The sequence below is a fragment of the Acomys russatus genome, chromosome 29 (genome assembly GCF_903995435.1).
Source record: "Acomys russatus chromosome 29, mAcoRus1.1, whole genome shotgun sequence".
NCBI lineage: Eukaryota > Metazoa > Chordata > Mammalia > Rodentia > Muridae > Acomys > Acomys russatus.
The window spans coordinates 13,112,152-13,125,836 of NC_067165.1; positions in this window are offsets into that span (position 1 = coordinate 13,112,152).

The following is a 13,685-nucleotide window of genomic DNA, read 5'->3' on the forward strand; positions in this document are numbered from 1 at the left end:
TCGTTGAACCTGGAACGCACCAATTTGGCTAGACTGGCTGGCTGTTGAGTGTGAGCCTTGAAAACCACCCAGTGCTGGGTTTGTAGCTGAGTGCTACTGTGGCTGGTAACTCTGTGAAGGCCAGAAGTGAGCAGACACAAGATGTGGCGTGGAAGGGAGAAGGTGTTTGCTAAAAAGCCTCAGTGGCTCTCAGTGTACTTCAAGCAGGATGGGAGACTGGGTTCTTTTGAGATGCTGCCCCCTTTGGTTTCTTTTTGTTTTTGTTGTTGTTGTTTTTTGTTTTTGAGACCAGGTCTCTCTGTGTTAGCCTTGGCTGTCCTGGGCTCGCTTTGTAGACCAGGCTGGCCTCGAACTCACAGCGATCCACCTGCCTCTGCCTCTCCAGTGCTGGGATTAAAGGCATGCGCCACCACACCCGGCTGAGATGCTGCCCCCTTTCTGCTGATCACTTTTGGCAAAGTTCTTCCTAACCTTGTACCTGGGGCATTTATTCTAACTCTTTGAAAACAACTCAAAGTAAAGTTAGTGGGAAGAGCCGGGTCCTATTCCACAGCTGGATTAATGGGCTGTGGTTTGTAGGAGCCTGTGTCCTTGGGAGAGTGTTTTCAGTGGGGGGAGGGGAGGCTTAAAATAAACCCGTTTCCCAAAAATAGTTGTGATTGAAAGTGTTATTATCCATAACAAATGTTAGTGCTGATGGGATAGAGGCACGTGCGATTCTTTTGTCTAACAGACAAGTGAAAGTCATATTTCACATTATCGCGGGGTTTTCTGTGATTTACAGAATATTTGTGAAACATTACTTGCAGCGGCCATGATTGATATGGCGGGAACAGCTTGTGTGTGTGAGATGTGTATTTCACAAAGACTGTTCAACATGAAATTTACAGTCCCATAAAGTGCTCTTACATCTTCGCCAGAGATCTAGTTAAAAGGACTTTACAGTCTGAAACATCCTAAAATTGATTCTAAATTAACGTTTCCTCACATGTATTTGAGATATTGATGGGGCCCTGCTATCAGACTTTTATTAGGAAGCGATAATCTGAGGCATACTGAGACAGACGTACATACATACCAACCTCCACGACTCCCCAGAGGACACCAGGTCTGTGTTCCTGGGAAGGGCGCCCACACAGCTTCAGGAAGACACTGCAAGGTCCAATCAGCCTCTAGAACTGGGGGGGACAAGAGTGGACCAATTTAAGCACGCGTGCATACACACACACACACACATACACACACACACACACACACAACCAAACCCTCATGGGATGTCATCAATTATGGCAAACTCAATTGCAGTCAGAGACATAAAAATAACTATTATAGGCTATAGATACCTTCAACAGCCAACTGGCATTAGGAAAATGAGGACCAGGCAGGCTGTGGTGGCGTACACCTTAATTCTAGCACTGGGGAGGCAGGCAGATCTCTGTAAACTCGAGGCCAGCTTGGTCTATAGAGTGAGTTCCAGGACAGCCAGGGCTACACAGAGAAACCCTGTCTCAAAAACAACAAAACCAAAAGAAAAAAAAAGTAAAAGAAATAAAGACTGGGGTTGGAGAGATGGCTCAGAGGTTAAGGGCACTGACTGCTCCTCCAGAGGTCCTGAGTTCAATTCCCAGCAACCACATGGTGGCTCACAACCATCTATATAATGTGATCTGATGCCTTCTTCTGGCCTGCAGGTGTACATGCAGGCAGAGCACTGTAAACATGATAATAAATAAATAAATAATAAATCTTAAAAGAAAAAAAAAAAAGAAAGAAAGAAAGACTGACAGGACAGTGGCTCTTTTAGACCCTCGGGAGGAGGGGATAAGATGTCAGGATTAACCTAGGGTCAGAACTCTTGAGCCCTATCTGAGAGGCTCCCAGCAACTCTAGGGTAGAAACCTCCTGCGATGGTCCCTCAAAGTCCCGAAGCTCACTCCCCTTATGTTCGTCTTTCCTTCCTCTTTCCTCTTTCTTCCTACCACACAGGGTCTTACTATGTAGCCCAGGCTGGCCTCAGACATGATCTCAGCCTTCTGCGTCCTGGGTTTGCTGGCTTGTGCCTGCCACACCTAGCTTTAACTCTTTTTTTTTTTTTTTCCAGACAGGGTCTCTCTGTTTAGCCCTGGCTGTCCTGGACTCACTTTGTAGACCAGGCTGGTCTCGAACTCACAGCGATCTGCCTGCCTCTGCCTCCCGAGTGCTGGGAGCCACCACGCCCGGCTTCTAGCTTTAACTCTTAAATGTGCCCATTGAGCAGCTCTCTACAAGGTGCTGTGGGAGACATGAATGCACATGGCCTTGCCAGGGCCCTGGAGCCACTCCTCAGGGAGGAACATGAGGTTTGAAATTAACTAGGCTCAGAGGGATGAAATCAAAGCAACAACAGCACCTGCCTAGCCCTGAGCCTCTCTCTGCCTCCCTCCACAGGCAGTCATTTCACCTCCTCTGGTATTTACTTCCACATTTCCAAATAACAAATGCACATTCAACTTGTTATGGGATGGACTGTTTCCCTCAGTCTCATATGCTGAAATCCCAAATCTCCAGCACCTTAGAATATGACTACACTTTGAGGTAGGCTCTGTGCAGACACATGAGCGCATGTCAATATGAAACACGTCTAGAGCAAGGTTAGCTGCAGAGGTCATTCCTTGTACTTTGAGACAGAGTCTCTCATTCCCCCTGGACCTCACCAACCCTGTGGGCTAGGCTCGCTGGTTAATTAGCCCTAGGGGTCCATTTGTCTCTGCTGGATTATAAGAATGACAGCGTGCCTGGCTTGCTCTTCTGCCTCTTCTTTACATGTGGGCACTGGGGATTGAACTCAGGTCTTTACGCTTGCGAGGCAAACCCTTTACCAACGAAGCTATACTTTGGTCATGATAGGGTCTTTAAAACAGCAACCAGGATAAAGTGGGGTCATTAAGGTGCACCTTTGTTTAATATGAAGTTATTTTTACAAGAAGAGATCAGGGCTGGGTATGGTGGCACACGCAGGTCTTTGATTCCAACACTTGAGAGGCAGAGGCAGGTGGATGTCTGTGGCTAGCCTGGATTCAGTATCTAAAAGGACCATGGGACACTGAAATGGTTGGTGGAGGCTCGAGGGACATCAGAGCCTAGCACTGGGTCCCTGAGGCCACAGCCACAGGATTGTGATTGGACTAGTTGATGATGGGCTGGGACCCTGTACAGTGGCCCCTATATGAGGCCAGTGTAGAGGAGCCTCCAAGGCCCTCCTGCAAGTTGCCCCCTGACTTCCACACCCACAGCATGGTATATGCACAGTCCACTCCCCAATGATAACAACATATTTTTAAAAATTAAAAAATACTAGCTGGACGTGGTGGCTCAAGCCTGTAATCCCAGAGCTTGGAGAGGCAGAGGCAGGTGGATCTCTGTGAGTTCGAGGCCAGCCTGGTCTACAAAGCAAGTCCAGGACAGCCAAGGTTACACAAAGAAACCTTGTCTCGAAAAAAAAATTAGAAGATATTAGAACATGGAAAATCAAAATGAAGATACAGGGGAAGATGGCCATCTGCATGCAGTGGAAGCGAGAGGCCCTGCAGCATCTGATATCAGCTTTCAGCCTACAGGTCAGGGAGGAAACACAGGGCGGCCATGTGATACAGTTTTCAGCCTACAGGCCAGGGAGAGAACACAGGGTTGCCATGTGCATGTGGTGCCCACCTTGGATCTGGAGTTACAGGTGGCTGAGCTGATGTGGGCGCTTGGAACGGACCCTGGGTCCTCTGCAAGAGCAGCCGGGGCTCCAGCTTCGCGCCTGCTGTGTAAGCCACCCACCCACGGCTCTTTGTCGTGGTAGCTTCCGCAAACTGAATCACCTACTATTACTTGATTTATCAATTTTGGACAACATTTATTATTTATTATTTTGGCAGCTGAGGAATTAGTTCTCTGGAAGAATTCCAACCCTCCCTTTCCTCCTCCTTATCCTCACAATAATTTCCCACAATTTACAGTTAAATCAATACTGTTTACATTATTGACCAAGTAAATAAACTCTCCAGTCAAGCAACAGAATACTATTGCGTTTTCTTTTCTTACGGTTGGTTTTTACCTAGAGTCAATCATGGCCATTTCTTTTCAATCATTTAGTTCTAATTATCTGCAGTGATTTACCTCAAAAATGTTCCATATGTAGCAGCATTTTTTTTTTTTCCTAAATGTTCAACCCACATCTAGTCCCTTCCTCTCCCTGGAGACCTGTGTCCATGGACTTCTTTCTCCTACAAACGCTGCCTTGCGGCTTCCTTTCACTGTTCTTTACTGTTGCGGCTCACATCTTGTTTCTTGGTTTACTCCGGGTTTTCTTGAGGCATGCCCTGGAAAATCTTCCCTCAGATCAAGTCTCCCCTTCGCTTCCATTGGTAAGTCTGAGGTCATTCTGATCCATGCCTGTGCCTGGGTGGCTCTCCTCTGCTGGTGACTTTATTGTTTGTTTTTTCGAGACAGGGTTTCTCTGTGTAGCCTTGGCTATTCTAGACTCGCTTTGCAGACCAGGCTGGCCTTGAACTTACAGCGATCTGCCTGGCTCTGCCTCCCAAGTGCTGGGATTAAAGGGGTGCGCCACCACGCCCGGCCCCTTTTTGTTTTAAAGATTGTTTTTTTATTGTATGTGTTTGAGTGTTCATCTGTACACGTACCTGGGCACCGCATGTGTGCCTGGTGCCTCCTGAGAGCCAGAAGAGGGCATCAGAGTCTCTGGAGCTGGAGTTACAGGTAGTTGTGATTCTTCTTTTATTTTTTTCCAAGAGAGAGTCTCTCTGTGTAGCCTTGGCTGTCCTGGATTTGCTTTGTAGACCAGGCTGGCCTCGAACTCACAGTGATCCACCTGCCTCTGCATCCCGAGTGCTAGGATTAAAGGTGAGTGCCACCACTGCCCAGTAGTTACAGGTCGTTGTAAGCCACTGTGTGGGTGTTGAGAATTGGACATGAGGCCTTGCTCTTGACCTCTGAGTGTCTCTCCAGCCCTACAGAGTGCTTTATAAATAAATCACTACAGTTCAAACGCTGTGTTCTGATGGGGCAAGCACAAGATACTTGATTTGGTTTGGGTGCTGGCTGTTATGAAAGGTCTATGGCTAGCCAGGGGGCGGACACAGGGAAAGTGTATTCTAGGCAGAGAGAATAAAACATGTAGCTGGCTCAGAGGTAAGTAGAGGCATAAAAAAAATGTCAAGTAGTAGGTAGTACTGTGCAGTAATTAGGGCTGTGGATTCTGGAGCTGTGTGACCTTAGGCTGGTTAGTCAACGTCTCTGGGCAGTGATCATAATATCTTATTAAGGCTCAATATAAGCCAGGTGTGGTGGCGCACACGTGCAATCCCTGCAATCAGAGAGGCAGAGGCAAGCGAATTGCTAGAGGCCAGCCTGGTCTACAAAGTGAGTTCAGGACAGCCAGAGCTACACAGAGAAACCCTGACTCGAAAAACAAACAAATAGCTGGGCATAGTGGCGCATGCCTTTAATCCCAGCACTTGGGAGGCAGAGGCAGGTGGATCGCTGTGAGTTTGAGGCCAGCCTGGTCTACAGAGTGAGTCTAGAACAGCCAAGGCTACACAGAGAAACCCTATCTCGAAAATCAAAGAAAAAAAAAAGAAAAACAAACAAACAAGACTCAGTATAAACTTTCCAATGTTAGAAAGAAGTCCTCGGTTGAAGCGGGCTCTTGGTCTTGGCCTATAGCTCGGCTGGTAGAAGGTATGCATATTATGCATGAAGCCATGGATCTTGATCCCTATTACCCTAAAAACTGGGTGTGGCAGAGCACATCTGTAATCCCAGGCCTTAGTCAGAGGCAAGAGAACCTTCTTTTCCTTTCTTACCCCTTCCTCTCTTTCTCCCCCTTTCTTTCTTTCTCTTTCTTTCTTTTCTTTCTTTCTTTCTTTCTTTCTTTCTTTCTTTCTTTCTTTCTTTCTTTCTTTCTTTCTTTCTTTCAAGACACAGTTTCTCTGTGTAGCCCTGACTGGCCTTGAACTCACAGAGATCCCCTTGCCTTTGCCTCTTGAGTGCCCGACTGAAGGTCTGCACCACCCCCTGGTCTGACTTTGTTTTGGAAATCCCTGGATTATTGCCTATGATAACTGGAAGATGGGACTGGAGAGATGGTTCTGTGTTTAAAAGCACTTGCTGTTCTTCCAGAGGACTTGGGTGCAGCTCCCACACCCCATGTTGGGTAGATTATAACTGCTTGTCACTCCAGGTCCAAGGGATCTGACACCTTCTCCTGGACTCTGTATGCTCTGTACACCCACAGCATACATCCACATGAAAATACACATTTTCAAAAAGACATGGGCCTGGAGATAATAGCTCAGTAGGCTGCTCTTGCGGGAGAGCTGGGCTGACTCCTAGGACTGACATGGACTCACAACCTTCTGTAACTCAATTCCAGGGCACCTGACACCCTCTTCTGACATACACAGACACTGAGCATGAACCTGTGCACAGATGTACATGTGGGCAAAAGAGGCAAGACCCGAGGTGGGGACCAGACCAGAAGCCATTCCTGTAATCTGGCAAAGATGCTAAATGCCCCAAGGAGAATATAGAATCAGAAAGGCCTCTTGGGAAGAAACAGTGGGACCCAGCGACTGAGTGGCTGCGGGGGATGAAAGAAGGGGAGGAAGTGAACAGGTTCACAGGGAATGAAGGGCTCATCAGACATTCTCCAAGCCACCTCTCCAGTTTTCTTTGTAGTATTGGGGATATAACCTAGGACCACTTGCATAGTAGGTAAATGCTATACCACTGGGATACACTCCATGTAGCCCAGGCTGGCCTCAACTTATTATGTAGCCAAGGATGATCCTAAACATGCTCACATGCACCATACACAATAGTAAAAAAATAAATTTTATTTTTCTTTATTCATTTTGGTTTTCTGAGACAGGGTTTCTCTGTTTAACAGAGCCCTGGCTGTTATGGACTCACTTTGTAGACCAGGCTGCCTCTGCCTCCCAAGTGCTGGGATTAAAGGTGTGTGTCACCACACCCGGCCCCCAAAAATAAATTTTTGAAAAAGGTCCCTACCTGGAGGGCTGGAGAGATGGCTCAGTAGTTAAGAGCACTGGCTCGTCTTCCAGAGGACCCAGGTTCAATTCCCAGCCCACAAGCCAGCTCATAACTGTCTGTAACTCCTGTTCCAGAGGAACTGACACCCTAACACAGACATACATGCAATCAAAATGCCAATGTAATAAAATAAAAATAAATGATTTTAAAAAAGAATAGGGCTGGGCATGGTGGCGCATGCCTTTAATCCCAGCCCTCAGATGCAGAGGCAGGTGGATTGCTGTGAGTTCAAGGCCAGCCTGGTCTAAGTGAGTTCCAGACAGCCAAAGCTAACTCTGTCTCGAAAAACAAAAAAATAAAAAGTAAAAAAATAATAGGGGTCCCTACCTAACCTATCTCCAGTCACTTTCATATGACTGGACCTCTGGGTTTCAATCTCCCAGGCTCTGCAGGGGCTTTCCAGGCCCTGCCACCAGGAGTCGCCAGCTTCTTTTTTGTCCTTTGGCAAAACCCCTGGACCACTTCAGGGCTCTTGCCTCAGTGGCCCTTCTTCTGTCACCTTTCTTTCTCCCTGGAGGCAGAGCTCAAGGGCAGGGTTGGTTTTCCTGTGCCTTGCTGGGGGGGGGCGGGCGGCATAAGATAGATGTTTAATAAATGCCTGCCGGCTGATGAGGAACCAGCCAGCTCTTGTTTTGATGTTTATATCCGAATGTCCGTGATATGTAGGTACATAAAACTTCAGCCTTCTCAAAGCTGCTATGTGCAGAGTATTGGAAGCTCCATCCAAGGAGGCTGGCCGGTGCGAGGTCTATGAGGCATTTTACAACCATGACAGGGCTGGCGACGCAGGCAGCGGTGTCATCTTTAGATACTAAGGACAGGGATTTGGTGCCATGAACGGTCAGTTAAATTGTAATTAGAGAGAGCTGTTCTTCTGAAAACCATAATGTTCTTTAGCTGCAGCCAAATGGCATCCAAGAAGGGGAGAAATTTTTTTGAAATGTTAAAGAAATGATTTCCAATTTGGTGCTCACAAGCAGAGACTCTAATGATCAGCAGAAATGAGAAGCAAACAAATTAGCGCTAATGGAAAATGGCTTTTGGAAAAGAGGATTTAATTTATAGTCAGTCGATCATGGCATGCAGGGGGCAATAAAAGTCAGTTTCACCAGCTTGATCAGAACTGGGGCTCGCATGGAATGCCAGAGAAAAGTGTCCAGCTCCATCAAGCTCACTGCAGTCTCTCTGTAAGTGGCAGCCAATTCTGACTGTCGTTACTTCACCTTGGAGAGAAAATGGTGTGAAAAATCATAGTACATGAAATTAAAATCCAGATTAGAAAACCTTCGTCCAAATTGTTTGTGGCCTTCTCACCTTGGTGAAGTCTTCTGCAAGAGTGACCAGCACACTTTGTCTTCTGCCCAGAAGGGACCTCTTTGATCACCGTTCCGTCGTCAGAGGTGACTAATAAGTGGGGTGTAATCCACAAACCATCTCTATGGTGGCTGAAAGGTCCTTCCAGCAAGTGAACCAACATCATAAAACTTCAAAACTGCAGCCCATGCTAAGTCAAAGGTCCTTAGCAACATTCAAAAGGAAGCTATCAATAGTTAACAATTAAGAGAAGGCAGGCATGTGAACCCAGCACTAGGGAGACGGAGGCAGGGGAACTACCATAACTTCAAGGCTACTCTGGGCTATGTAGCAAGTACCAGGCCATCCAGGGCAAATGTAGCAAGATCCTGTCTCAAAAAATAAACCAAGCCAAATAAATAAAAAACTAAAAAAAGCTCAATATATCTTGTTCTTAGAAAACATTTACCAGAGAGACCCCCTTGTAATAAAACATCTATAAAAACAAGAAACCTCCAGGACAAGGGTTATCTGCCTGGCTCATGCTCTCCATGTCACCTCACAGACAAGGTCACTTGCTTCTGTTCCTGGGGGGTGCGGGGGGTCTCACTGGCAAAGTCAAACAAGCTCTTCTCTTTAGAGTCCTGTTTTCATTTCTCACTCTCAGTCCCCCATCCTCCTCCCCTGCCTTTTTTCTGTGTAGCCCTGGCTGTCCTGGAACTTACTCTGTAGATCAGGCTAGCTTCCAACTCAGAGATCTGCTGGCCTCTATCTCTGGGATTAAAGGCGTACGCTACCACTGCCTGGCTTTCAGGCCGCCTCCTCTTCCTTTTCTTCCTCCTCTTCCTCCTCCTCCTCCCCCTTCCTCCTCCTCTTACTCTTCCTCTTCCTCCTCTTTCTCCTTCTCCTCCTCTCTCTTCTTTCTGAGACAAGGTTTCTCTGTGTAGCCTTGGATGTCCTGGACTTGCTTTGCAGACCAGGCTGGCCTTGAACTCACAGAGATCCATCTGCCTCTGCCTCCCCAAGTGCTAGGATTACAGGCATGTGCCACAATGCCTGGCTTCTCATGCCTCTCCTTAAGTTATACTTTTAATCATATGGGAATTTTTTGATGTTATTGTTTTTTTTTTTTTCTCTCTTAGCTCTAAAGCTAAATGCTCAAACCAGTAGCCCAGCTTTCATGAGGCTGATGTGACAGGGTCACCACAAGCTTGAGGACATCCTGGGGTACACTGAAATTTCCTGGCTAGCCTGGGTTACAGGAATAAAACACCATCTCAAAACATAAAATAAAAAAAACACTAAAAGAACAGGGCATGGTGGCGCACACCTGTAATCCCAGCACTCAGGAGGCAGAGGCAGGCGGATCGCTGTGAGTTCAATATCAGCCTAGTATACAGGACAGCCAGGGCTAGACAGAGAAACCCTGTCTCAAGCCAAATAACAACAAAAATAGTGCCACTCCCTGGTGACCTAACATTCAAGTCTATGAGCCGTTGGGGCCATTCTTATTCAAACAGCACCTCCCACTTCTTCGCTTCCATAGAGTTGTAGCCAGATCATAATGCAAAAATGCACCAGTCCAACTTCAAAAGTCCCCCTAGTCTATAACAGTCTCAACATTGTTTAAAAGTTCAAACTCTCTCCTGAGATTCAAGGCAATCTCTTCTTAACCTTAACCCCCGTAAAAATCAAAATTAAAAAGCAGATCACATACTCTCAACATACAATGGCACAGGATACACACCACCATTCCGAAAAGGAGGAAAAGGGACACAGAGAGGAAATCCTGGACCGAGGCAAGACCAAAAAAACCAGCTGGGCAAACTCCAGACTCTGCATCTCCAGGTCTGCTGTCAAAGCACTCTTCTCTCCACATCTCCAACTCCTTTCAGCTTTGTAGATGCACTTCTTTCTCATGGGCAGTTCTACTTCCTGTTAGCAGCTTCCTGGGTAGGTATCCCACAGCTCCGGCATCTCCAACATCGTGGGGGTTCCAATGAAATCCAGGCATCACTTTCACAGTTTCATGCAATGGTCTCTCTAGGCCTCTACACAGGGACACCACTGACACATACTTGGCCTCAGTGTGTTTTTGTTTTGTTTTGTTTTGTTTTTTTTTTTTTTAGCTGTATCCTGGATTCTAAAGCCAGAACCACATTCCTGATGCTGCCAACTTCTGCTGCTTGCTGGGGCTGGAGCATGGCCCCCCCTTGTTCAAATATATTTTCATCAGCTTTTTGTTTTTGATGGGTTCATTCACTGCTTAAGCTTTTCTGTAATTCCTTTTCATGGGTTGGAAGCTTAGCTGGGTGGGGTCACCATGCCCTTTATTCTATTTAGCTTCGAGTTTTTCTTTAATCTTTAATCTTCTTGAGTACTGGAATTGGCTCATTATACTTCCTGGGAGCTCCTTTCCTTCTCAAATTGTACATTTTGTATTTTTCTTCTTCAGTTTGCTCCTTTTCATTATAGATCATGTGTCACAGTATATACTAGGCTGCCTTGAAGATTTTTTTCTTTATTTATTATGTATACATAGTATTTTGCCTGCATGTACCCCCTACATGCCCAAAGAAGGCACTTAGTCTCATTATAGATGGTTGTGAGTCATTGTGTGGTTGCTGGGAATTGAACTCAGGACCTTTGGAAGAGCAGCTAGTGCTCGTAACCTCTGAGCCATCTCTCCAGGGTTTCTCTGTGTAGCCCTGGCTGACCTGGAACTCACTCTGTAGACCAGGTTGGCTTAGAACTTAAGAGATCCGCCTGCCTCTCCCTCCCAAGTGCTGGGATTAAAGGTGTGCACCACCACCGCCCTAGGCTGCCTTGAAATCTCCTCTGCCAACACCATTAATCCAAAACTCTTCGTTTTAGCTGTAGGCAGTTTTATTTGGACAAAGGGCAGAAAGCGGCTACATGCTTTGCCAAAATATCACATGAGCAGTCTCGATGCCACTTACTAATATTCTTCTCCTCTGAAACCTCTTGATCTGGGCCATCCTGATCTACATTGCTCTCAGCATGATTGTCTTCCACACTCACACTAGTGTGGCCCATTAAGCCCTGCATAGAGTGTTCACAGCTTTCCTAAGCCAAAGTCCCAAAGCCCACATTGCACCCGCAAGCAGCATGGTCCGGCCTGTCACAGCAATACCAACTTCTGGACTGAGAAAAGTCCAGGCTCTCCTGCTGTGAAGAGACACCATGACTACCAGAATTTTTATAAAGAAAGCCATTTAACTGGGTGGGGATGGCTTACAGTTCTAGAGATTTAGTCCATTATCAATATAGTGGGGAGCAAGGGGGTGTGAGGGAGCCATGGTGCCATTGAGGCAGGGGCATGAGGGTGTGAGGGAGCCATGGTGCCGTTGAGGCAGGGGCATGGGGGTGTGAGGGAGCCATGGTGCCGTTGAGGCAGGAGCATGGGGGTGTGAGGGAGCCATGGTGCCGTTAAGTTGGCTGTGAGTTCAGCATTTAGATCCCACCACACTGGGTTTTGGTTTTGTTTTTTAACTCTCTCCATCTTTTTATTCTTTTTAAAAATAATATTGTTACTGTATAGCTGATGATGTATGTGTGAGTCTGGGTGTGTGTTTATAGCCGTACAAGTGTAAAGGGTCAAAGGTAATGGGGAGGAGTTGGGGCTCCTTCCTCCTTTAGGTGGGTTCAGGGATGGAGCGCAGGCCACCAGGCTGGCTCAGCAAGCACTGAGCCATCTGACCATCAATTACCACCTGGAGCTTGCTAATTTGGCTAGACTGACTGGCCAGCAAGTTTCTGGGGTCTGTCTGCCTCTGTTGCCCCAGTTCTGGGGTTACAGATGTGTGCCACCACACCTGTGCATCTTTTGTGTAGTTCCTGGGGGTCTAAGTTGGCTCCTCATGCTTGTTCAGGAAACACTTTACTGGCTGAGCCATCTCCCAGTGGCTCCTCAACTGTTTAAAGTGAGATGTTCTACTTTTGAAGGGGTCATACTCTTTTTCTTGTCCTCTTTCCCCTATAATTTTATTTTATTTTATTTTTTTACCTCTTTGTTGGATCTCTCCCATCTGAACAAAAGCTCATACTCCTAGTGGTTGCCAATAAATGTCAAAATGCCTTCAAAGTATCCCATCTCTTTTTTTCCTCCTGAGAGAAGTCTCATGTAGCTCAGGCTACTCTAAGACAAGTCTCTTGTAGCTCAGGCTAGTCTAAGACAAGTCCCTTGTAGCTCAGGCTAGTCTAAGATAAGTCTCTTGTAGCTCAGGCTAGTCTAAGATAAGTCTCTTGTAGCTCAGGCTAGTCTAAGACAAGTCCCTTGTAGCTCAGGCTAGTCTAAGACAAGTCCCTTGTAGCTCAGGCTAGTCTAAGATAAGTCTCTTGTAGCTCAGGCTAGTCTAAGATAAGTCTCTTGTAGCTCAGGCTAGTCTAAGACAAGTCTCTTGTAGCTCAGGCTAGTCTAAGATAAGTCTCTTGTAGCTCAGGCTAGTCTAAGATAAGTCTCTTGTAGCTCAGGCTAGTCTGGAACTCACATGCAGCTGAGGACAACCTTGAAGCACTGAGCCTCCTGGTCCCACCTCTCAAATGCTGGGATTACAGGGATATACCACCATGCTGTCAGCCTCCTACCCATTTCTCAAGCCACCCAGTCTTTGCTTACTGAAATGGCACTTGCAAAGGTCACTAATAACTTTCTTGTTTGTGAATCCAGTATCATCTTTGAGATTTTATTTACCTTCCTAACACTTTTAATCCCAACCCCCCCCCCCCAACACTTTCCTCCTTGGCTTCCATCTCCTTGGTACCGTACACAATCTTTCCCCCATCACTCAAATAACATTTTTTTTCAAGGCGGGGCTTCTCTGTTGCCCTGGCTGTCCTGGAACTCACTCTGTAGACTAGGCTGGCCTCAAACTCAGAGATTTGGCTTCCTCTGCCTCCTGAGTGCTGGGATTAAAGGTGTGTGCCACCACCACCGGGCTACTCAAACAATTTCTTAACTGGCCTCTCTTCTCCCAATCCTCTATCCAGGCTCTGCATTGTACTAAGACACACATCCCGTCTGCCCAGTCCTCCCCTGCTTAAAGTCCTAGAACAAACTCCATGCTGTCCTCATGGTAAATCCAAGTCCTTGCACTCACCGGTATGAAAACACCTTGGGAAATATATTCCCATTGGCATTGTCTATGTCGAAGTTCCAGGATGAGCTCGGAATCAAATGCTGCCCTGGGCTGTTTCTTTTGCATTAGTCTCCCTTTTCCCGTCTGGTCAGAGGATGCTTCGATGTCTTTTTGTTTTTGTTTTTGTTTTTTTAA